The sequence below is a fragment of the Callithrix jacchus genome, chromosome 2, assembly GCF_049354715.1.
Source record: "Callithrix jacchus isolate 240 chromosome 2, calJac240_pri, whole genome shotgun sequence".
Taxonomy (NCBI): Eukaryota; Metazoa; Chordata; class Mammalia; order Primates; family Cebidae; genus Callithrix; species Callithrix jacchus.
This window is the reverse complement of record NC_133503.1, coordinates 121,838,968-121,866,026: the sequence shown is the minus strand read 5'-3', so window position 1 is coordinate 121,866,026 and position 27,059 is coordinate 121,838,968. Positions and strand designations below refer to the sequence as shown.

Here is a 27,059-nt window from a genome sequence, read left to right as displayed (position 1 = left end):
AATTCTGCTGGCTTTACTTAGCCAATCTGCACATTCAAAACAATACTTCTTTATCAAAAAAACAATAGTCTGTTTTATTCACAGCACATGTAGAAGTTGGAACATCGACTAAATTCCACTTTCTTCTCTCGCAGTGTGTCTGTAACCAGCTAATGAGCTGCAACAGAGCCTGGCCTTCATTTTCAGCAAATTAAGTTCATCCCTCATAGGAATTGTGGTCTGGCTGTGGCACCGCTCCTAGGTATGGGTGGGATTTGTTTCTTCTACCAGTTGTAGGTTAGCCGCATGGGTACGTGCTGTCGCACCACACAACAAAATTTTCTCTATAATAACCAGTCTAAGTAGCCTTTTACCCCACAAAAGTAGATCCCATTTAATTTACTTTGTGTTTATAGCACTCCCTCTCAAACCGCATCATTGGCACAGACTAATATTTATACAACTTTTTATTTTAAACTATTTATTTGGAGTTGAGACTTCAGTAGCACTCCCTGTCAGATTCATTGAGCATGCTTAAATTCAGGATGCTGAAAATGTAAATTGGGAAGAGTGATGTGTGTTCTTGGGATACTTTCTCCAGTGCATGGACACCCACACGATTCTCACTGTAGTGAACAGAGGCTACACGTGTGTTGATAACATTTGTATTACTGCTGGTAGGAAATTGAACATTGATGGGTGATTTTAAAAAATTGCTTTTGCCTATTGTGTTTACACATTTCTTTGCCAATATAGTTGGTCAAATTAGTTATGTAACATGCATCTAAAAACTTTTAATCCAAAAGTGTCAGGGTTGTTAACAATCTGTTTTCATACACAAAGAAATATTACATTACTCAGTTATTTTAATGGAAATTGCTAGTCAAATACACTTTTGCCACAGAAAGAAAGGGGAAAAAATTCTTAATTTTGTATCTGACCTCTGCTTTGAGGCCTTACTCCAGGTTATGTTTTTCTTAAATAAAGCTTTTCTGTTTTTTAAAGTGAATGATGGGATGTTAATTTCACATGGACATTTAACCACATAAAATATAGTGGCAGATGGCTCTTTTTTCTACTCAGGGTAGACATTTTATTCAGTTAATGATATTTAAACCTCATTTTCTATGAGTGTCTGCATGTTGTTCTTAAATCTGATACTATTTTGTGATTTAAAATAAATGTTGGGTTAACTTCATTTACAAGTAAAATATTTATCAGACCTTTGATTATTTTTGGCTTTCTTCTTTTGGCGAACATCTATCTATTTCCACAACCCACTTATATGTTATCTCATCAAGGAAAATTTTTCCTTCTTCCCAAAGGAGAACAGAACTCCATTGTAGTGGAATACTTTTCTCAGATGTGAACCAATGTTGCTGTCCTCTTAATATTATAACCTCTACTCTTCCTCTGCATTCAGGAAGCCAGAATACTTTAGGGAGGGGGCAGCAAAGGAAAACAAGAGACAATAAAGGAATCCATGTATTTGTTTTGTAACTCAAAGTTACAAATTTAGGAAATAGATTTGAAAGCATAATGGGTCAATTTCTGTTGTGTCCTCCAGAGAAGAGAGTTGAGAAAGGAAGAAGAGGGCTTAAGTGCTGGTGGGTGCCTAGGAAAAAACCCAGACAATGCCTGGAATAGTAAAGAAGCAGAGAACTATCAGGGAGGAAGGGAACAGTCTCTATGATGGAGCAGGGCCTGGGGAAGTCTTGCTTCTCCACTGAGGAAGATGGACCAAGACCAGTGCAGAACGGATGGCAGCTTCCCTGTAGGGCAGTGAGGATGGATGATGACATGAGAACTGGACTGCTCATTCTCATTTTTCCTGGCACTTTTTAAGCTCCTTGGAAATCAGAGGCAATCCAGGACCAAGGCGGCTAGGAGAATTTATTTCTGCTACAATGTGAATGGGAGCTTCAAATTGAAGATAAATTGTTATTAAAAAAGTGAAATTATATATATTTTCTGCACTTCTTAGTCTGATGGCTTCTGGTTTCTGTGCATCAAAGGAAGGAATTATGCCTTCCTCGTGGTCACACTCTGATGTTGGAGACTGCAACATATGTAGTAGGTATGCAATAAATGGTTGTTAACAGAATAAATCAATATTTTGTAGATTATTGCCAGCTACTCCAGAGCTTTGATCTGGCTTCTCTGTTGGGTCAGGAAAAAGAAAAAAAAAGACTCCTGCTTTTCTTGTGCCTGTTGCATGCCAGCTTGGCCTGGTTACTCCTGTGGTTACTCGCACTCCAAAACAATGCAGCATTGCTTGAAATTACACTTGAGCATTTTCTAGAGCATTTCTTCTGTCCATTCTACTTGCAGTGACTCCACTTCAGTTCCTTATATGCCAGCTGCTGTGATAGTTTGCTGTCACTAAACATCTACATGTGTCCACCCAAGAGGAGTTAAGTGAGACCACATCAATGCTAGGGAAACTGGCTGTCTTCCAGAACTGCACTGCGGGTCATTCTGTCTTGTGTTTTGGTGAAGTCTTTTCCCCCATTGCCTTCCAGCAGGGAGAGGGATAGGGTACAGCTTGCATAGCAGAAACAGAATGCCCAGTGTGTGGATGGAAAACTTCCCCTTTCCCTCCTGAGTAGAGGAGACCCATTCAGAGGTTGTTCCACTTATTCATTCCCTTCCTGTGTAATTTTTCATCAATATTTTCTCTTTCTGGCGCCTGTAAACCAGAGGGGATATCTGCTGGCATACTGCATTGTGTGGAACGAGGGGGACTGTTCTGTTTCCTCCCTCAGCTCTTGTAAAGGTATCTGCCATTTCCCTGATGTAACATTTAGATCTCAGTGTCCACATCTTGAAAGTCAAACTTGTCATCCAAAAGGTTCTCATGCACATTTAAACATTAATAGATGCCAATATCATGTTAATGATCTTACATGACCTTACTTACACATAAGTTTGAAGCATGTAAGAAAGTGTAAACTACCCTCCTTTTTACCTCCACTCCTCTGTCGTATATTAGTTAGCATACTTCTTGTTGCAAGTAGCAGAAAACCCAATTCAAACTGACTTAATGGGCATGTAGGGGCCTCATAACTGGAAGGTGGTGTGGTGTAGGTGGCTTTGGTGTGTCAAAAAAAATGAATGTTTTCGGTCTCTCCACTCTGATGTCTAGAGCCTCCTTCACAATCACGAGATGACTTCCAGCAGCTGACACCAGGATTACCTGTTTCTAAACAAAACATATGTGTGTGTGTGTGTGTGTGTGTGTGTATATATATATATATTTTTTTTTTTTTTTTGAGACAGAGTCTTGCTATGTCCCCCAGGTTGGAGTGCAGTGGCACCATCTTGGCTCACTGCAATCTGCATTGAGGTTTCTAAGAGAACCAGATTCAAAGGATTCTCATGCCTCCACCTCCCAAGTAGCTGTGATTACAAGCATGTGCCACCATGCCTGGCATATTTTTCAATTTTTATTAGAGACAGGGTTTCGTCATGTTGCTCAGGCTGGTTGAAGTGCTAGCCTTGTCAAGCAGTCCACCTGCCTCAGCCTCCCAAAGTGCTGGGATTACAGGTGTGAGCCACCATGCCCGCCCGAAAATATATGCTTGAATCTTACCTGCTCAATTTTGAAACTCATGTTATACACATGCAATGTGTCACTGTCCTCCTTCTTCATTATTTATCACTTCTATCGCCTCTTTGGGTAAAGTAGATAAAAGGCAATGAGGACACTATAACATATCAAAATGGGCCTGAATGAGACTGCAATAAAGAATATACCTCCAGTGACATGGGCTTCAGCTGCTTGGAATTAATCACTCTCAATTAATCAATCAATTGATGCCAATGAGCTGTGAAAATAGTTGAGTGAAGCTGTGTTCAAGCTCCGACCTTACTGTTTACCAGATGTGTAAACCTACTCACTTCATTTACTCTTTCAGAAACCTAGTTTGCTTGTTACGATCAAATGAGATATTTGCAAAACTACACTGGTAACTTCTGCATTCTACAAAACCCAGGCATTATTATTACTGCTTTTTCAATGACATCAGGAGATTCGTCTTCATTATGAGTCACTTTAAGATCTACATTTATAGATTTTATAGTGTATCAGAATCTTTATTCACTCAAAAGGAAAAATATATGGACAATTCTAAAGGGGCATGCCACTGTGCTAGATGCTAGGAACATGGTGTGTATAAATATTACTATTAATCTCTATAGAGGAAATTAATATAAAATGATAGTTGCACCTTCCAGGGTATACATAGAAAATTAATTTTTTTCTTGTTGAGTGACCACCTCATATTGTTTGATTTTTTTCCTCTTTATTTTTTCATTTGACAAAGAAGGAAAAATTCAGTTAGTCTAAGATTTAAGTCAACTAAATTTCAATTAATTGAAGCTGTGGTATGTGTGTGTGTGTGTGTGTACTTCCAAATAAGTATTATCTTAACATAAACACACATGTGTGTATATGTAAATACTTCACAAATAATGTTCTTAAATATAATGTTAAGAAAATTATTTGTGAGGCCGTGCGCGGTGGCTCAAGCCTGTAATCCCAGAACTTTGGGAGGCCGAGGCGGGTGGATCATGAGAGATCGAGACCATCTGGTCAACATGGTGAAACCCCGTCTCTACTAAAAAAAAAAAAATACAAAAAATTAGCTGGGCATGGTGGTGCGTGCCTGTAATCCCAGCTACTCAGGAGGCTGAGGCAGGAGAATTGCCTGAACCCAGGAGGCGGAGGTTGCGGTGAGCCGAGATCGCGCCATTGCACTCCAGCCTGGGTAACAAGAGCAAAACTCCGTCTCAAAAAAAAAAAAAAAAACAAAAAAGAAAAATTATTTGTGAAGTATTTTTTATTTATAGATGTTACAGTATTACTAATACAGAACTTTAAAAAATAATTAGAATTCTCAGCCATCCTTAGAAAAACTTCTTATTCCATAACTAATTTCAAAGTTTTGAAACACAGATGTTAAGTATAAAGTTAATGGTTTTAAAATTTTGAGTTAATGACCACGAAAAACAATACCTCCCTTTCTATTTGAACTGCCTTAAAACTTAGAGTTGAATTCAGACCTTAGCTGGGGAAAGGTCTATTTTAGATTCTTCTAATAGCTGTCTCTTTGCTTTGTTTTATTCATCTTTATTCTCGTTTACTTTCAACTGATTCATGCTAACCATATATTTCAACATTTTGAGTAGCTTCATATTCTTTATGGAAATTATTAAAAGGACAAAGAAAGTTATGGAGGGAGTGGAAAAAAGACAGGAGAAAGGAAAGAGTAGAAGAGGGTCTTGGAGAAGGAACGACAAACTCTGAGCTGAGCAGTGGCTTGCAAACAAAAAGGAACCGACTGGAGGCAGATGGTTGGTGAGAAGGTACTTACAGGTGCCAAAGAGAGAAGAAATAAGATCTGGACTGAAGGTCATGACAGTGAGAAAGGAGATCAGGAGATAAGCTTAAGAACTTTTTCAGATGAACAACTAAGAAGACCTGGAAACTCAGTGATCAGGGATCGGAAATGATGGTGATGGATAGTGGATGCTAAACATTCAAACTTCACTGATCTCAGAAGAGATATGAAGACAGGTGGAACAGGGGACAGAGATAAAAGTGCCAGACATGGTGCTAGCCAGTTTACAGGAAGCCCTTAACCTTACCTGAATCATCTTATTTAATTCCCCAAATAACCATCTGAGATATGAATATTCCTCTTTGCAGATGAGTAAATTTTAGAAGAGCAGGGTTTTTGTTGTTGTTGTTTGAACTGGTAATCCTGACTTGTACAGACATGAAAAATTCCAAAAGGAAACTCCCAAGCAGCTATTTGGCTCACTTAATTAACAAAGTCATGCAGTATGGATAATTCAGGTCAAAAAAGATTACCTCTCTTTCCTCATCAGATATCATGTTGTGATCTTGCATGTGTATAAGAATATGTGTTTGGAGAAGGAATTATTTTTACTGCAGAAAGTTTCTTCTTTGTGTTGGTTATGTAACATTAACTTCACTCATATAGCAACTTGGATGTGCCTGGAAAATAGCTCCATTATTTTGTCTATAACTATTCTGGTTCTCTTATAAATTTAGAGTCCTATGCATTTTAAAATTCAGTCCAATCCAATAATTAAAACCATCCCTTTAGGTAATGCTGTCTCTTTTGGAAAACGTGCCTAGTCTCCCAGATTTCTCAGCCTTCTGTCCACTTCCAGGGACCCCTTCAAATTGGTGTCTTGGTGCTTTCACAGTCTGAAAGTGGTAGGAAGAGCTGGTATTCTTCGGTGCAGAGTCCTGTTGATCCACTGGTTTTGAAGGTGCTGTCCTTCTCCATTGCCTTGCTGGCACTCGTAGATGATCTGGGCACCTTTCATGTTAATTTGGTCAACTCACCCTCTGCTTGGCTTTGGTTGGTGCTACAGAACTTCTGTCTCTGCTTTATTCTCAAGTGGCTCCCTGGTGGAAAGCCCAAAACAAGCCTCTGCCATGGAAGCACCTTGCCTGCCAGCTCTCAACTCAGCTGCCTCATCAGTTCTCCTGGGGCTTAGATGCGGGGTTTTGTAGAAATTGCTAGTTTCTATCCAGGCCACACTGAAACTCAGAGGAGTCTAGAAAGCCATTCCTCAAGGTTAATAGATGAGTTCTCAGGAAGTTGATATGGAGCAGCTCCAGAAGGTTTCATTCTAAAGTCAGATACAGAATTTGGGATTTCTTTTCTCTTGAGCTTCCCAGCACACAACTACTAAGAAAAGAGAAAGCCAGAAAGGGAAACTGAAATGCAGTCTCAGATTGCTTTCCACCCTCTACCATCCTTAGCCCCCAGAAACAGAAGGGATGGGCTTAGCTCTCTTTTAACTTTGTACTGAGCCCTTATACATAGAGCGGCAAGTCTCATGACCTGGAGAGTTCATAGGTGGAAGGCATCCTCTCTTTATAATGAGAATTCTGATTGAGTCCTCCAGGCTTAGTATTGAAATGTTAAGTAGGTACTAAAGAATTTAGCAAATCCATTTAGTCTCTACAAAGCCTTGCTTTCAAGCTAAATTCTTTTTCTTTCCTAACCTACAGCAGTAAGTTTTCTGGCTTGGCCTTGAAGATGAGACCAAAAAGAAATGTAAGTTAGGGAATGTCATGAAATACACTGGTTAATATTTGCAAAATACTGTTCTTAGCACAGTTACATAAACACAGTTAAAAGTCCAGAAATCTATGTAGCTGAATGTGCACTTCGCACTTTCTAGCTTCTGGTAAAATTAACCTAAGAATCACTTTCTAATCCATTTTATCTAGCAAGTAATAAAGGAGGAAAGGTAGTTTTATTGTAAGCAAAAGGTTGATAAGAATTTAGTAGATTATATTTAGTATACAGCCTATAATAAAGAGAAATAACTACAGCCATAGTGACAAAAAACAGGCAAACACTTCTTTCATCAACAAATAATGAATTAACAAAAAAGTGACGCTACAGTGTAAGGTTCCTGAGCAGTTTTTAAACTGGCAGTTTTAGAGATTGTTTTCTAAGTGTTTTGTCAGAAGAAAAAGCTTTAATAATTTTTATTTTTTGAATGCTACAGTGTAGAGTTTTACGTGATAGCAAAATAAATTCACTTCTGTTGTACTTTATTTTTTCTCATTCGATTTCACCATTTGTAGTGGGCCTGGTCAGATAGAGGTGAAAATTCAGTTATAGTAACACAAAAAGTGTATGTAGAAAATCTTGTGAATTCTTTAACGAAGGTTCTGCATTTACTTTATTTGAAGGAATATTTCCTTCATGGTGCAGACTGAAAATGAGAAGTACTGAATTTGATAACTGTAAAACAATAGTGAATTACCCACTGTTGCATTGCATCATATATCTTAGTCTTGGTATTTTATTCTAATTACAAGCCAAAATTTCTCCCAAATTCCAAGTTTACCATTAAAAATAAAACACATATAATGGCCACAACTCCTAAAATAGTCTCCTAAATTATGGGCACATTTATTCATGTTAACATGAGGTTTGCATTTTAATGTAGAGGATGGCGCTGTGGATTGCTTTTACGAATAATTTCATTTAAGGACAGACAGTTTGACTTTGTAAGAACAGATAAAACCAAAGCCAATTATAACATGAACTTCTCTCTTGTATGCATGGAACAGCATAAATAGAGAACCTTGTTCTTTACTGCACTTGTCAAATCTTAATGTTTAAAAGTCTTAAAATTCAAATGTATATTTATATCAGTAAAAATTACACATAATGGATGGAATGCTTATAGCTATATTATTTATTTCCCTCTTCAATAATCATATGAGTATTTATCACTCACACAAAAGTATACATCTGTAATTTCTTTAGTCTCGTTTCTTGAGAGATGCCAGTTCCTCTCTTCTTTCTGATGAACCTAGAAGTGCAGATGTAATAGAATATTCTCACCCGTGTAATAGTATTACAGGATTTTTTCTGCTGTTTCTGGTGGCTTAATAACAAAAGTGAAATTTTTAAGATGATTTAAAAATGTCTTCTTCAAATAGTAATTTAGGCAACACTTCTGAAGTGTAATTTGACTTGAGGAATTTGGTACATATTTGAATAGTGGGCATAGGCTTATTAAAATTATATTTATGTATCATATGATACTTAGAAATATTTTAATTTCAGGACTATACTTTGTCATGATTTCTGGAAATTTTCATTTTTGGAAAAGGGAATATTGCTGACTTATGTACACCATAGTAATTATTGCTTTTAACATAAAATATGGCTTGAACCTGAACTTTCTAGTAACTATACCAGGGCACCAATGATGTTCTTTAACTCTCCTTTCCTCTCTGTGAGGTAATATACAATTTAGTATCTAAAACTATAAATGTGCATCATTGTCAACATTTGTTTCTTAAATATATGAAAAAGAATACATTTTTCAATTAGTTACGCCTTCACTTTGTAAAGTTTCTTCTTAAAAGCAACACAAAAATGAAAATGTGAAAATGGAAAAGCTCTCCTTTTTTTAAACTGTTATCCTCTGGTGGGATGTGCGGGGGTGGGGGTTAAAAAGGAATTAGTTACCATGATTTTTAATTTGTCTCAAGGCCTGTGGAAAGAAACTGGCTTTCTAGAATGTACATGGTTGAGTATCGTACAGAAATAAATATCTCCCCCTTGGAATTTAAATTGTATCTAGTAGTACTATTTTTATACCTCTTACTAGGAAACGAAATACCTCTAAATTTAGTGCTTTGGAATTTTATTTCCACTAAAAATTTCTTCAGATATGTGAGCACCATAGTAACAGCTTTGCGAGCTGATTCTTCATTACAGTTCCCCGATAAGAGCTTCACTCAAGACAGTTCCTTTGGGATGACTGAGACTAAAAATCAATTCTGATAACATTAGAACAAATTTAAAGACCAAAAAAAAAAGTAAAAAAGAAAATCAGAGAAAGCATGCATGCTGTGAATAAATAGAGCTTCCCTTAAAATTTTTTTCAGTCAAAAATCTAAAATGCATTTTCTCAAAACTTTTTATTTCTTGTATAATTTTTATATCTAGGTAGGATTTTTCTTGCCTTTGGAAAACATAAATCTCTTACCAGAGATATGAAGAATTCAGCTGAATTGATTTATGGCCTGGTAAAGGCCTTTTCATGCTCTGCAATGACAATATTTTTACAAAACCTACAGGTAAGTAATATGGGTGTGGAAAGATGAATGCAATGAATCTATTTTAATAAAAAGTTAATAATCGCTTCATTATTTTCAAGAAAATCATTGCATTTTAAAAAACCATGTAGTATACTAGACTGAGCTCTGATCATCTTAGAAAGAAGTCTGTCAAAATAAATCAGGTTGATAACTGATTAGCAGAACGTGTAGTCTGTCATTTTTAAATATGTGCCCAATTTCTTCACATAAATCTTACCTTTAAAATCTTCAAGGGGAAAATTTATTTTGGGCACACTGGCCATGAATATCAGTTGACATTTATACAGTGCATAGAATTTATACTGTGGGTTAGGATGTCAGCCATAATTTTAGGCTGATAGTTTGTAAAGGGAAGATTCCATTTTGTACTGTTTATAAAATGTTACTCTGCAGTTCCGTGCTCCAAGACTAACAAAGTCTATCCAAGTACAGTCAAGCACTGCAGTTTAACTTATTGCATTCATTAAACTAGGCTTAGATTGTCCTAATTATATGTTATCAACAATTAAGAAATGGATCACATGCCATCGACTGGCTAAAACATTCTGTATTCTTGGCTGGATGCCAGTGGAGGTGTCAAGTTCCATTCTACCTTGTCATCAGCTGCATCTCTGCTTTTGCAGTACAAGCAGCAGCTGTGCTAGACAAAATAATCTAAATTCTCCATGTACTTTTCCTTTAGGAAACAGCTCACACTGAATTGCATTTCTGGTGTGAATAGTACTACACCTGAGTGAGTTTGTGCTGAAATGTATTTTATGCAAATAATTTTTAACTGATATAATCTTTCATGACTTTCAGATGCATTTGTTCTATTAAAATAATGGTCTTACTTTTCATGCTGAAATTATTACCAAATGGGTTCTGTGGGCAGCAAAGTACTCTGCTCACTCGGCAATGATTTTCCTATACCTCAAATTACATAATTTTATAGGTGCTCTGTTTCAAAGGAAAACAATGTTTATTGATCCAAGTAGTCAAAATTAATCATGGATCTCTGATCTCAAAACTCCTGGCAAAATCCTTTTATTCAGAATACCCATATGCTAGATGCTCAACACTTCACAAATCCTTGTGGGACGATGGGTTTTTCAGTCTGATGTTCAGTCTAGTGCTGCTTCTGAAAGTGGAGATTCAGCAAGGCTTTCCCCTGAGCAGAGGCAGGCCCAGCCAATTTTACGAGAAGCTAAATTTGATCTGACTTCTGCTTTACATTGTCATCTTTGTTCTTGGTAATGTAAAAATGGGTTTTAGAAGTTGTTCTCCTTTCCTTGTGTCTGACAGAGGGAAGATCCTCCTGCAGCAGCAGGTGTGTGTTGCAGCAGGATCTGAGAGTAATGGTGCCAGGGCACCATGCTAAGTAAATAGACCACAACAACTCAGTCTCCTTTGCTCCCTGAATAGATCTTGTACTATACAACCATGGAAAACTAGTCCGCATGAGAGGCAGCGCCTTCAACGTTCACCACAAAGCTTATGTATGTGTTGACGTGCATTTTCAGGTCACCAATTTACCTGGTTCTTAAAAGCTTTACTGCATCATATACGAATCAAAGTGGAGGGGTCATGCCAAGTCCTTACTCAGAAGGAGAAGATAATGGAAGAAATGCAGAACACTCAGGCAAGGTCTCTCCTTTATATACAGCTTGCCCTAGGCCATTTTGTAATGGCATCTGCTGAGACATCCTACTGAGTCATTTAACTTTTCAAATTTTGCTTCAAATTGAGAAATCCTTGTGGTCCTGTGCAACTCACAGAAATATGCCAATAAATGTCTTCACCAAAACCAACTTCCTGGAAATAATAATTTTCTTTGATTTCACAAAAGATTTTTTTTTTGTGTCCTTCAGTAGATGATCTATCTAGGGATCCCAGCAAGTGCTCCCAAGAGAAAATATATTCTGTTTCCAGGTAATATATCAGCCTCTCTGCTCACAAGCCAGCTAATCAAATGCTATAGTCCTATCATTTATATGCATTCTCTCTCTCTCTCTCTCTCCCTCTCTCTCTCTCTCTCTCCCTCTCTCTTCCGTTCTATCCTTCCTCTCTGCTGTCTGCTGTAATCTCTCTGATCTTGGGTTAATGCTGTGTACTAGGCTATAAGAAATCTAAATAATCAGTTCTTCTGGCCACTGGACAACACAATCTTGGTGCGACAATGCATTGGTAGTGGGTTTGCCCATTTGGGTAATTATTTATCTGGGCACAAGGGCAGTGTCTGCCCCTAGTAATTTCTTAGTCTCTATTTGCTGGCTGAGGACTCTAATTTGAATCGCTTTCTTTTTATATAACCTATTTATCTAAGTGCATCTTTCACTCTGCTTGTGATTTTTGACTTTTGGGGAAGTTTCCCAAGAGATACTTAGCATTTGGTTGTCGGGGGTGGGGGGTGATTAAAATTCTCTTTCCTCTTCAGATTATTTTTCTTCTTTGTTGTTGTTAGAAACAACATTTTCACCATATACTTTTTAATTATGTTTCCTCTCTTCTTACATCTTTATTTACTCTTTTGAAACAGACTGTTTTGCTCTCCTTTGTCAGCTTTTTCCTCTCCTCTTCCTCCCTTTTATGTCACCATTTAGGTTCAGGCTAAATTGCTGGGACAGCTGCTTTCTTTGACCTCCTCTCGACTTTGCTGACCACATCACCAACTGGCAGGGTGTGGTGCCTTAAGACCTTCCAAGAGACTTGCTTCCAAATGGAAATAATGGAGTAACATTTTGTATGACCAAAAGTGAGAGAATTCAAGTAATTGTAAGCATTTTAAGGTGCATTCAGCATATTGCTCAAATGATTACTAAAATTCTGAATCTGAAAAGCAGTCAATCCCACATTGAAACTGCTTGTAGAATGAATACATGATTCAGAGAGTGGTCGTTGGTTAATGACAGGTCCCTGGGTGCCATCTAGTAGGAAACCCCTTTTCTTCCAGAAAGTAATACACCAAAGCTCTCCTCTGTAGAAGACTGTTTTGTCTTTCCTTAAGAAATGTAAAGGAAAGAATTTTTATTATATTTCTGTCTATTGTCTTATGACTTTTACAGCTATTGAATTATTTGAACTAAATCCTATTCTTTTTATTAGCCTCTTCTTTCTCAACACATGTACATCCAAATATACACATGCTCACAATATAGTGGGGAAAACACGCTTTTTGGTCGAATCTGTATCATTAGGAGGAAAATGATTTTTTCTCACCATAGAAGTAGAGGTTTGATTTTATAAATTTTAAAATATTTAGAACTAGAACCAAATTAGAGTTTGTTCGTGCTGAGATTTCTCTTTTTTGAATGAAGAGCTCAGTACATCATTTTTTGCCACTTTCATTCTTCTTTATTTCATCAGCAACCTTCACTTCAGCTACCAAGCAGTAAAAATGTTTGCAAGTAGGGTCTGGTGCTTCCACGAGGTGTTCCTGGCTGCTCAAGGGGAATGCATGGGACAGAGGGAGGCCCCTTTATACTCTGTAGCCCGCAGGACAAATCACTGAAATCCTCTTAGATATTAAAGGGGAATATCCTGAGCTATTCTGAAATCTCAAAAGGACTAACAAAGTTCATTCCATTTGTCATTGAAATGTGACAGTGATGTAGAACAAAACCTTTCCGCAGTGGGGGCTGGCTGCACTGAATTCCTTTTGCAACAAGGAAATTAGGTCAGAAGAAATTTAGGTCAACACCTTACAGAGATGTCCCCATGCCTGAAAGGAGCCAGGAGAACTTAAAACGTTCCACACAGAAAGGTTATTGTTTTTATATTTAATTTGAAAAATGGTACCTTCCAAAGCTTAGTGTGATATAAATTCAGCTATGATTCAGCAAAGAAAATTACATTTTGCATCACTAGCACTGCTTCTGATAAATCCAGACATGATCCTGAGGTGCTTATAACCAACCCCAGCTGACACAGTTTAATCATGCAATTCAAGAAATATTTATCAAGTCTTGATTATGTGCAATTAACCTATTAGATAGTGTAAAGGTTGTAAAGATTAATAAGCACCTCCTCCCACTAACCACATCTTTACCATTAGGAAGTTATAAGCTAAGGAGGAGGAGAAAGTCATAGGGTAGATTAAAATGCATATAGCCTATAGGTCACTGATTCACTCATCATAGAGCAAATGAACTCCTACTGTATGCCAAAGACTATGAAAGTGATATACAAGAGTTAAAGTAAGTGATTCTGGATGGAGAAGAGAAAGAGATGGGGTTGGTTTGGGATGAAAAAAAAGGAATGATTTCTTGAAAAAAGGGCAGTTTAACTGAACTTTAAATAGATATATTTAATTTCAAAAGATGGTGGTAGGTTTGAGTGGAAGTGGTGGGAAGTGGTGGGAAGAGGGACACAGTGGGTGGGGATGCCTGGAGGAGGGGAGGCAAAAGGACTCCATGGCTGAGAATGTTAGGAGAGAAAAGCATGTGAAATGGCAAAGGGATAGACAAGTATATATTGTATTTGGGGAACAAATAATGGCCCATGTTGATTATATTGACGACAAAAGGCAGAAATTAAAGTAGTTAGAAAGGGTAAGTCAGAAACCTAATTAGACACACCTTGAATACCAGACTGGGGAGTGGCATGGGTGGGGTCAGCCATTCTGTGGTCCCATGAAAGGATTCTGGTGAGATCCTTGGTGACTTGAATGGCTCTTCTGACCAATTATGATGGCTGAATACAGGTTAGGAAAGTTTTTCCACAAAACCTAAACTATTGTTCTGGAATGTCTTTAGATTTGAAGTTACTTGATCAACATCTCTACTGTCAATATTGAATGTATATTTCTTAAGCAAAACAAGTGGAATTTTACTAAATCCACTTTTTAAAGTATCCCAACTGAAGTCTAATTTGGCGTTTGGCCAGTTTAAACAAAAAAATGAATGAGAAATATAAAAAATGAGCACGGTTTTATTTTCATTGGTTGTGTGACCACCTTCTCACTACATACATCAGTTAGCAAAGTCTGCTTTCAACTGTGGAAATTTCATTATCACATCTAATTCTGGTTTGGTAGCACATTAAACTTTCAAACAGTTAATGACTCTGGTTTTCTTTCTGTTCAGCTTTACCTTTCATAAAAGCACCGGCAAGAGGAAAGAAATGACAGTAAGACTGAATTATGAACTTTAAAAAGTTGAGAACAAGTAACTACTTGTACTGTGAAAGCTGCTCTCTCTGCTCTTGATTAACTGTCTGTAATAGGTCAGTGGTGAGCACTGTGTACCGTGGCGATGATTGTTGCAGCAGACAAGCAGAGTAAATCACAGGGGTTGGTGGGGGACCCAATGGGAGGAATTTCTTTTAGCCTCCTATTTAACACATAGAGATTACTGAAATTCTGCTTTCATGAAATGGCTCACTTCACAGACTTATTTCCAGTATCTTCCATAAATCACAATTTTAACAAAAAAGAAAACAGCATTTGTAGCGAAGAATAGATTCGTTTTTGCTTACCTTGAAGCTGTTTGGAAATTGGTGAGTGAGGACATTTTGAGTAAGATTTGATCCCAGAAATTTGTGAGTGGGGAGCAGGGAGAGGTTGTTCATATGTATGTATGTATGTTCATATATTCTATATATGATATATATGTATATATATGCACAGTTTCATATATAACACACATATTTACACACACATGCACGCTCACAATTTATATTTTGATGGAAGAAAGAAAGAAACATTAATTGATCTCTTACTATATTTTCTCCATTGAGGTTGGTTCTAATATCTTTCCATTTTAGATGAATTTGAGGCTCAGAGAAGCTAAATTAATTAATTAAATAAATAATTTAATTACATAAATTAAATAAATGTATGCCCAAATTTAAAAAGCCAGAAAGTAGTGGGATTCTAATCTAGGCCTAACAGGTCTCCAAAGCCCAGAATACAGGCTCAGTCTTTTTTCTCTGATCCCCTGCTTTCCTATCCTTATTCTCCTGCTAGACTTATATCAAAAAGTGTCAAAATGGTTCTCAAAAGAAATACAATAAAGTGAGTAAAAATGATGTAAATGTATGAAAAAGATGTTCCCTAGCCAAAGTGAAGACCAGAGAAGAAAGAAACATCATGAGGCTAGATGTGGATTTAATGACAAAGATGACTCTCAGTTTCTCAGTAGCCAAGTGAAAGAAAGAAAAGTGAACAGTCATTCAATATACAAATGAGTTACTTGGAAATACCCCCAAACGACATTACAGTTTTATATGGCTTGTTTCTTACAATGCTCTTTAGTTATGATATTTGGTACAGCGCTCAGATGGTCCAGTTCAATTTCTCATTTCATCATTATAAACTCACACATATGTGTACATGGTGCACACATGAACTCCTAGGCACAAAGGGAAGAAACAACATGTTGGATAACGAGTTCACACCTCAGGCTATATTCATCCTTACAGGAGAGATAAGCTGTCATCGCTAAGAAATAACTGTCATGTAACAGGACTGATCTAGTAGCAGACTATAGAGAAACTTTACACCATAGTCATGCCATGGGCACGTGTGTGCATTTTAGTGTGCCTATGCATGTGTCTTACAGCACCCTGTTACATGTCTTTGTCTTACTTTGCCATCTATTTATTATTCTCAATTGCTCATGAAGAAGCCTTTCTACATACCTTCAAATGGCATTATTTAATAACTCGACACCGCTTTAATCTAGACCTTTACATGTTCTGAGAATGGAGTCTATGCCATTGGGAACATTTGTCATCGCAAATGAATGCCCTTTTGTGCATTGGTTAGATGGGATGACTTGTAAAGATGAGGGTTGTCGAGAACAGTTTGCAGACCGAAGATCTGCTAGATAAAGGAAAAACTAAGGAACCTGATGGGGGCTCCACAAGCTCTCGGATTTGTTTTTTTTGTAAAAAAAGACTAGACTTCAAGTTCAGTTTATTTGATTGTGTGCAATAGTGTTCCAAGAAAATATAAGATTACTTTCTCTCTTGTTTGCCTTGATATATGTACTCTATAGGGAATAATAATTATAGAAAAAAAAACTTCTTGTTTATTAAATCTAACTAAATATAAACTTGCTGTTTAGAAAAATACTAAAAATGAGTTTTGCTAGCCTGATTTGTTTTTACAGAAATACTGTCAACTAAATAGAACTGAAAAAAAATCAAAATATTCTTACATCCATTCTGAGTCTAACATTCTCCAGTATATCAGAGAATCAGGCTCCATAAAAACTGCTAAGCAAACTAGGTCACAGATAACAAGGTGGCAATTAAAATGACTATATCAATTATTTGGTTATTTCCTAATATTTCACTCTGTAGGATCTTTTATATAGGACCCCCATTTAGTACTCTACTATGGAGGGAAAATTGTTTTTTAACATAACATTATTTATAGAATCATTTAAAATATGATGAACGGGAAAAGAGCATTCATTAAAAAGTGGGGGGGTTGCAGGATTACCAGAGAGAGCTCATTTGGAAATATCTTCAACTAAAATGACTAAATTATAGTTGATGTGGTAAAGAAGAAATTTAATATGTTACCTAAAGAATATAATTTGGAATGTTTTAGTTTCTCTTCTCTCTGCTGTAGGAAACATGCTTCCTCCAATAGTGCATTTCTGACTGCACTTTACATCAGTGCTTTTCTCATTGTTCCTTTCTCAAATCTAGATTAACCCATTAATTTAAAAACCTGGACCTTTTACAATGTTCTAGGAAACCAAGCCTGAGCGACCAGAGACTTGCTCAAATGATTTTTATCGAGCCTGTTCTGCTTATTTAACTGTTTTTATTTGATCCTTATAATTGAATTTTTATACCCTCCCAAAAGACAAAACCATGTACTTTGAATTGTACTACCATACATTAAAATGGGTTGTTTACAGTGTTCTAGTGTTACCAAACCTCTTTATGGCTTTTTGGAGCCAGTTCTCCTGAGAGTATGTTTGGCTGTCGGAGGGAAGTCAATAGGAGCAGGGGTTTCCAACTACACCAAAGAGCTGAGTAAGATTCCACTGATTCAGCATCTGTCCTTGCTGCCGTAGGGTTCACAAGCATATATTTTCTAAAAAATAAATATTAGGGAAAGTATACGTGGTCAGATCCCATGCTGCATGCTGGGAGATACAGGTTTGGTTCTTGCCCTTGGAGCCTTCACTTTTCTTTTGGGAAAGAGAGATCACTAGGCTCTGAAGTGAGTGTCAGAGGGTGTAGGCACAGTGTACAGACAGTGAAGAGGAAAGCTCCGTACCTGGCCAGGGGATGGGTGTGTTGTGGGGTGGGCAGTCAGGGACAGCTTACAATTTTCTGGTTGAGATCATGCCTGACCCTTTTGTTTGTTTAGAGACAGGGTCTTACTCTGCTGTCCGGCTTGGAGTGCAGTGGTCAGATCATAGTTCACTGTAACCTCGAACTCCTGGGCTCGTATGATCCTCTCTCCTCAGCCTCTCAGGTAGCTAGGACAGACACAAGTAAGCCTGGATCTTAAAGGCTGAGTTACCAGGGTTGGGAGAGGAGGGGTAAAAAGTAGGGGGAAGAAGGGCATGCTAGTTGATGGGAATGTCAAGATAAAAAGCAAACAGGGAGAACTCTCTTTTTTTTTTCCCTATGTTTATATGTTTCTATGTTGAACCAGCCTTGCATCCCTGGGATGAATCCTACTTGATCATGATGGATAAGCTTTTTGATGTGCTGTTGCAATTGGCTTGCCAGTATTTTATTGAAGATTTTTGCATCTATGTTCATCATGGATATTGGCCTGAAGTTTTCTTTTCTTGTTGAGTCTCTCCCGGGTTTTGGTATCAGGATGATGTTCCTCTCATAAAATGATTTGGGAAGGATTCCCTCTTTTTGGATTGCTTGGAATAGTTTCAGGAGGAGTGGTACCAGCTCCTCTTTGTGTGTCTGGTAGAGTTCGGCTGTGAACCCATCTGGACCCGGGCTTTTTTTGGTTGTTAGGCTATTAATTGCTGCCTCAAATTTAGCCCTTGTTATTGGTATATTGTCTTGCTCTGTTACCCAGGCTAGAGTGCAGTGGTGCAATCTCAACTCACTGCAGCCTCTGCCTTCTGGGTTCAAGCAATTCTCCTGTCTCAGCCTCCGGAGTAGCTGGGACTACAGGGGTGCGCCACCATGCCTGACTAATATTTGTACTTTTAGTAGAGATCGGGTTTCACCATGTTGACCAGGCTGATCTTGAACTCCTGACCTCTGGTGATCCACCGGCCTCGGCTCCCAAAGTGCTGGGATTACAGGAACGAGCCACCACACCTGGCCTGAGAATTCTTAAGTACAAGAAATACTTTCTTCTTCCACTACTAAGTTGCTTCATTTGAGAAAGAACCCAGTGAACAGTGAAAAGTTAAGGAAATTCCCCCTAATCTCTCTTACCATGTTTTTGGTCTTTTCCATAGAAAAATGAGAGGATGAGCTAGATTATCATCAGGTTTCTTCAGGGCTCTAATATTACGTAATTTATATTTGTTCAAATTTATAAGGCATATGTGAAATTTTGCTACACGTATGCAAGTTAAGGAATTTAGGGTGCCTGTCTCCTGAGTACCAGACATTTTTGTTCAACTATAATCACTCTACTTCACCATCAAACACTGAATTTATTTCTTCTATCTAATTGTATATTTTTACTTTTTAAACCATTTCTCTTTGTGTCTTCCCCACTATATATTTGATTAGCCTGAGAAAACAGACCCTTACACTGTTTGTATTAATGAGTGGATATTATCTTCAGGAAAGCAATAACACTGTTTATCTCTAGACATAATTTATAAGTCAAAACATTAGACTAGTAGAGTTCTATTCCCTTTATGTACTTTGATTAAAATCAGTTCTACTGCACAAAGATTTGTTTTTAGAGGAATTTCCCAAGTAAACGTTTTTTCCACACATCAAACTATGGTCCTACTGTCACATTCAGAATTTGAGATCCTTTTAAAAACAGGAATAGAAGATTCAAACTTATGTTACTACCAGTGAATGATAAATTTCCTTTGAAATGACTTTACACATTTAGGCTATCGTAACTACAGTACTTTTAAACTATGGTAGTAATTGAAGAATTTTCACGATATGGTTCTATCCCAAAGTGTATCAAGCAAGAATTTGATGAACAGCAACCAACCAAGGAAAGCCTAAAGTTCCAGCGCTGGTGTGCTATTGCTTGTCTTCAGTGTGTCTCAGGATCCTTTGACATTTCTGCTCCACAGTTGTGACAAAGGAAGTTCTGTACAAAATGTGACAATTTTAGGCAGGAAGAAAAGGGAGGGAGAAAGGCTGAATGCATGTGCCAGCTGAATGAGTCTCACCCAACAGCTTCTGCTTAACATTTATTGATAGAACTTAGTCATAGGGCTCCTCACCTGTAAGGGAGGCTGGGAAATACAGTCCTTAGCTAATTGTACTGCAACCGCTGGCTATGTCGGGTTCTGTTCATAAAGAAGAAAGAGTAAATGAATATTGCGCAGGCAACTAATCATCTCTGTTTTAAGTCTCAAAATACAAAATAGCAATCTGGGCCAGGCGTGGTGGCTCACGCCTGCAATCTTAGTGTGTAGAGAGTTCAAGGTGGAAGGATCACTTGAGACCAGGAGTAAAGACCTGGGCAAAACAGTGAGTGAGACCCTGTCTTTACAAAAAGTCCAAAATAATTAAAAATCAGCTGGATGCAGTGGTGTGCGACTGTAGTCCCAGGTACTTGGAGGGCTGAGGTAAGAGGATCCTTTGGGCCCAGGTGTTTGAAGCTATGGTGAACTATGATTGTACTCTTGCACTCCTGTGCAAGAGAGTGAAAACGTGTCTCAAAAAAACAAAACAAACAAACGAAAACATAAAAAATAGAAATCTGGCTCAGAGTTTAAAATAAAAACAATTTAAAGTCTAAGTGGACAAAAGAATGGAATGTCTAAGAGAAAAGTTAGGCTTATTCCCTAACTCTGCTACATTGTGACAGTTTCTTCCACTTTGTCGGCTGAATTCATTGAGCTACTGTGAAGTAGAGAACTAAAGCCTGGACCAGTACCCAGGAGAAAGAGGTTCCACTTTTAAATCTGCTGCATTGTTACTTGCAGTGAATTTATCTTTCTGAATTCCAGACTGGATTAATAATTTTCAATTTTTTCCTAAAGCTATGAAACACTTTGTTCAAACAGAGGCCACCTGGAAAATACCCAGCACTACTTGGGTTGAAGTTGAATGTGGTGACAGTAGATCAGAAATCCCACTTGGTTGGCCAGGTGCAGTGGCTCATGCCTTAATCCTAGCCCTTTGGGAGGCTGAGGTGGGCGGATCACTTGAGGTCAGAAATTTGAGACTAGCCTGGCTGATATGGTGAAACCCTGTCTCTACAAAAATAGAAAAATTAGCTGGGTGTGGTGGCTGGCACCTGTAAGCCCCGCTACTCAGGAGGCTGAGGCAAGAGAATCACTTGAACCCATGAGGCAGAAGTTACAGTGAGCCGAGATCACACCACTACACTCCAGCCTGGTGACAGAGTGAGACTGTCTCAACGACAACAACAACAACGAACTCCTACTTGGTTTCTGAGCCTTTTCCTGACTTTAACATTCCACTTGTCATCATTAAGGGGAGACCAAACCCTAGCTACCCTAAGAAGCCATGTGGTACCACTTGGAATACATCTAAACATTGTTAAATGTACTTTTCAAGACACTGTCTTTTATTGTGTTCGACAAATTAATTACATTTCCCTTTTCTTTCTGGTACTTATTTTCAATAGTATCTGTTTTGTAAAACTTCTTACTACATTCTTTTCAAAATGTGGAAGTGGTGTGTGGCTCCTGGGAAATTCTCAGAGGTTTAAATTTTTGCATTTTCCCCCAGATTTGTTTGGCTTCCTGCGTGGATTTTTAGGTTTTTTTTTTTTTTTTTTTTTTTTTAACTCTCTGCCCGATACTTAAATCACATTTACAACATCACACATAGCTCATGAAGAGAATAGTAATGTTTTTGCTTCAAAGGTCATCATAACAGGAGGTCAGTGAAAAAATCAAATATGACTTTAAAAACATAAGAGCAGAAAGACACCCACAAAACTGGGCATGTGGATTGAGTGCTAGATGGGTGGTCAGTCCAACCCAGACACTCCAGCATCAGTCCAACCACATAACAGACCGCAAAACTCCAAAGTTGCTAACTAAGAAGCTAGTTTAAATTTTTTTTTCAAGAATTCTATTTCTAGTTACTGCTATCAAGAGGTAGAAAATGTGCTGATTTCTTGTGTTACTTCATATTGGTCTTTTATATAAGGTGTTTTTATGAAGATATAAAATGCATTTATACTTTGGGATTTTATGAACACAGAGTAATAACAAGAACTCAGTATTTTCTGTGTACCAGTTGAAATCACCAAAAATCACTTTTAATTTTTGCATACTACCTGTTTATAAATTAAAATAAAAATTTTAATGAGCTAGTGGGTCACATAGTTTCATTAGTTTAATTTTTACTGTTATGAATAGAATCTTAGACCTATAAAATCTTATCACTTTAACTTTGCCTGTTAATGCAAGATTCAATGAAGTATTTTCTTTTTGTTGGAAATCAAAGTTTTAGAGCTAATCATATTTTAAACATAAAATTTGTAAAGAGTATGAATTGCTGAACTTTTTACATCCGTTCACATCAGAAAATGTGGCTGGATGACATTCTGGCTTTTGATTATTACATAAAACACTCCAAATACTTGCTTAGTTATTATAGCCTATTATTTGGAATATTTGATACTCACATCCATGTATTTATTTTGGTCATTCACTTTTAAGATAGAGTTAGAGACAGTTCTTCTTTCACATGCTAAAAGAGTATGGGCTAAAAAATGTCCTTTACTTTTTTTTTAAATTGAGTTATAATTGAATATCTCCAGCTTAGATATTTTCCCTTATTCCTGGACACACATGTATATAGTTACTTCTTGACATATGAAATGGAATTATTATTAGGGAAACATGAATAATCCAAAACTTTACTTACCAAAATAATTTTCCTATAAGAAATCATGGCAAAGGCTTTTTATAACAGTTTTCAAAGCTGTGTGGCTTCCTGTTAATCTTCTATATATTAACAGGCTGAACCAAAACACCAAGGACTACAGTTCTCCACTTGTGGGTACCCTCAAAAGGAAGATTGACCTCCCACCCCTCCTGTTCTTACCTTCTTGGTATGCCCTGTGGAGCCCTGGACAGTAAACATAGCCAGGGGGAAGGACTTCTCTGGCTTTTTTTCTTTCTCCCACCAGATTTCCCAGTAAGCAAGACAACTAGAACACAGTTGGTTTTTTGTTTGTTTGTTTTTGTTTTGTTTTGCTGTGACTCAAGGCTAAATCAAAGTGATTAAAATTCAAAAAACAAATTTTGCAACGTGGAAAATTCAAGTATAGCCAACTATTTCAAAACTATAAAACTACAAGGCTAGAGTTAGCAGCAGCCTACAGTGCTGCTGGCTAGTTTACTACTTTTGACGACCACGCAGTGAGAGTGCACGGCCCACACTGAAATGCATGCTGTTTCTAGGGCTACAAAGGTAAACCATGTGCCGTATACATCAAGAAGTGTGCTCTAGTCAATTTTCTAGCCACTATCTCAGGTTACCCCAAACTGACCTCATCACATTCTCTCCTCAACAGATTCATTTTTTTTAGTATCCCCTATCTCACCTGAATATACTACAGTAACCCTCTGGCTCCCCTGAGTCGTTTACACTTTGGCCAGAATGATTTTTCTTAAACACCAATCTGATAAAGCCACTCACTTGCTAAAATGTCTAAAGTGACTCCCTATCAATTTTAGGGTAAAAATCTAGACCTGGTGTAAGAGGACTGTTGACCATCAGGGCCTGTCTTTTAGTCCAGCTTCATCTCTCTCTCTACTTCTGTGTATACCCAGGGTTTCAGCTGCATCTAAAGCCTGAAGTTTTCTAAAAGCACCTTCAGGCCTGTGCTTTCATGCTGTAGTATCTGTGGTTCCCACTGCTTGAAATTCCCTTCTCCATTATTTGGCCTGACTGTTACTCATCTTCGAAATCTTCTGTAAGCATAAACTTTTCTGTGAAGTTTCCCTGGGAGGCTTCCCTGGAGCACATCTCCTCCTCCAGCATCTTTTAACATAGCGCTTACCTTGGGGATTTGTAATTGTGAATTCACCAGGGAGATCTCTGAAAGTAATGGGTGCTCTTTGTATCAAGTGTTTACAATGTGAAGTTCAGTGCTTGGCTCTAAGTAGAAGCTCACTAAATAAATATTTGCTGAATGAGTGAATGAATGGTTAGAAACCATACAACTTGGCTTGGAATGGGCTGCTCAGTAGTTTGTCTTTTGGGGCCTGTAGAATCAAGATCATAGAGTATATCCAGATGGACTAGATTTCTTTTTGTGGATGTAAGCCTTAAAAACTGAGGAGCCTAGTGTACACAAACCAACTAAAATTGATCTCTGGGATGGATAAGCAGATCCTAAGAGTGTCCAACTACCAGTGGTAGTAACAGTGGTGGGGGTGAAGAATCATTCATTACTAGGATGTATGTAAAAATGAAGATGTGTTGTAGTGCTCAGGAAAAATTTAATATTTCCCATTCAATTATATTTAAGAATAATAAAAATTCTGAAAATATTTTAAGTCTTCGTTGTTTTAAAAAATGGTCAAATTTGAGGCTGGGTGTGGTGGCTCAGGGCTGTTATCCCAGCACTTAGTGGGGGTCGAGGCAGTTGGATTACTTGAATTTAGGAGTTCGAGACCAGCCTGGGCAACATGGCAAAACCCCATCTCTGTTAAAAATACAAAAATTAGCTGGGCATGGTGACATGCGCCTAGAGTCCCAGCTACTCTGGAGCTGAGGCAGGAGGATCACTTGAGCCTGGTAGGCAGAGGTTTCAGTGAGCAGAGATCATGCCACTGCACTCCAGCCTGGGTGACAGAGCAAGACCCCATCTCAGAAAAGAAAAATCAAGTAAGAAAGGAATTTCATTTGGGTGGGGAGAGTATTTATTTAATATTCTTCCTGAACATTTATATATTTATATAAATTGTGGGAATTTCCAATAAGTAAAAAGTTGTCCTTGTTATTGTTTATCTAATATTTTTATTACAGATTCTGTAAACATGAGTATGCCTTTGGGGGAAGACATAGGCTCATGGAAGCCATGTGAAAAAACAAACGAATCCGCTACAGGGATTTCTTGCCTTCTCGGAGGTGTTAGCTAATTGTGTCTTCCAATCCCCAATTCCTTATAGGACCTGGACATTTTGAACCTCTCAGGACCCCTCAGATTCTAGCACATAAACTCTGAGCCAAATTCACAGCCAGCTCTCCTTCAAATTGCCTTATCTGTTTTTGAGTTCATTAGAAGGACCTTTTAACAGCTTTCTAGCTGAGTCCTAAGAAAAGCCTAATTCATTAGGTAATAAAGCCACCGGGACGGCCCCTAATCAAGGTGAGTACATATCAACATACGATTCATCCACATTTGAGTTGGTTCAGTTGCTTCATTTGTTCATTGTCCGCAATGTTCCAGTCACAGTACCAGGTGCTCAGTAGCGTGGTGTTAGAGACAAGTTTCTAAGTAAGTAATTTTAGACCAATGTCATATGTGCCATTCTAGAAGTATAGCTGAAAATGGAATTTATATAAAAAAGCATGTGAGTTGTTCACTAAATGGATGGGCAAGAAAGACCTTACACAAGAGGTGAATATCTTAGTGAATATCTTAGCAGGATTTCAAGAAATGAAGTAGAGTTTTGCAGTCGGATGAGATAGAAAAGGGTGCCGGGGAGAAAGGAAAGCATAGGCAAAGGCTCAGGAGGTGGGGAACAAGGTGATACAGTTTGAGGTACAGAGAATAAAGTTAACAAAAGGAGAATATTTAGAAGGGGGGATAGACAAGTAGCCAGAGAGCAGATTATCAGGTTAAAGTACTGAAAATTAGTATTGAGGTTTACTAAAGCCAGCAGCACAATCAACGCAAGCATGTGCCGAGGTCACATTAGTTTTAGTTTAGTATAATCAGTGTGGAAGATGGATGTGAGGGTGTGAGTCTAGAGGCAATAAGCATAGTTGGTATTAGTAGTCTAGATGTCACCTGATAGGGGCCTTCACTAGCCCAGTGGTGGGCATATTTTATACTTTTGTCTTTCTTCTAGGCTGTGAATTTCTTATAATGAGGGTATGGTCTTCATGTTTATTTCTTCACACTTGTTGCCTACTATCATATCTGACATGCAGTAAATTAGCATAGTAAGACAAAGAATCCTTTAAACGTGTTCTTATTATTAGTCTGTTGTACTATGATGAGAGTATCTTATTGTTTGAGTATTTAAAATTCTTTATGAAGATAGTATTTTTGCATTGGAAAGGCTATAATAATTTAACTGTGAGTTTCAGTCAAGAAATCAAGAGGATATTTTGTATATAAAAATAAGATTTATTGTTCACACGTTTCATGTTTTCATATATACATATGATGAAACAGACAATTTACTCTGTTAGTCTTAAATATAAAAGTGATGCATTATTTCTTTCTGAGCCAGGGATGTACTTGAATTTTTTCTCCAGTAGTAGCAATAGATGTATACGAATTAACATATATTTCTTATTCCATTCTTGTATAAAATAGTATACACAGCCAGTTTGAACAGTTAGAGCATAATAAAATCAAACTCTATAGATTCACTCTTTCCCCACCACAGTTGGAATCTTAGGTAAGTTCCGTATCTTTTTCATCCCCTTTGGACAATTAAAGAAGTACTCTTGCCACAGTCAGAATCCCACTATGGTAACTAAAATCACCAGTCCGTGCAATACTCAGGAGTCTCAGGTTCACTGAAATTTAAAAGCCCAACATGGGGACATGTTCGTTCCGCTGCAGATAAGGAAATGTCCTGCCATTCCCCTAACCACTGGCTTTGGGTTTTTCACCTTTCCTTAGTGGAAGATTGGCTTGTTGCATTAGGCTGGTGCAAAAGTAATTGTGGTTTTTTTATGTGCTAGCAGATATGGCACAGTCTCTTCTTGTGGGTTCTGCAGAAATTCCCTCACTAAAACCATCTACTGTCTTTCTTTCTGCTTGATTGCTTCAATAGCTCCTCAGCTTCTACATCAGTTAGTACCCCATAGCTTCTTTATGCTAAGGTAGCCTTATCCTCAGAAAAAAAATCCTTTTAAAGGAAACTCTTACCCAGATGTCATCAAAAGAGCCCATACTGGGTCCATGGAAACACCAGCCTCTGCTTTATTGTCCGCAAAAGTACAGCTGACTCCAAAGACAGCTGTGTCTGTTTGCATTGCCTCTAAGCAGGCAGTTCCAGCTGTAGAGTCTTTTGCCTGGAATTTCTCAATGGTGGACTAAACACGCATCTCCTCTGTCCTCCAAGCTTTAGGAAATAAACATCAAGCTCTCTGTGAGGTGTTCTTG

The 27,059-nt window shown here is 37.8% G+C and overlaps 1 long non-coding RNA gene across 9 annotated transcripts in view; it reads left to right on the top strand.

The window, feature by feature from the left end:
• The window catches only part of LOC103791509 (uncharacterized), a 520,065-nt gene that overhangs the window by 37,156 nt on the left and 455,850 nt on the right, over window positions 1-27,059 (top strand). For 2 of the 9 annotated variants that reach the window (XR_004740114.3, XR_004740113.3), the window contains exon 4: window positions 9,504-9,634. The exons of 4 other annotated variants lie outside the window; for them this stretch is intronic. This is a non-coding gene — a long non-coding RNA (uncharacterized LOC103791509). Of the gene's footprint in view, window positions 1-9,503; window positions 24,595-27,059 lie in introns of those variants that run through there. 3 more of the 9 variants (XR_008479637.2, XR_013532245.1, XR_013532244.1) reach the window with 3 other exon arrangements.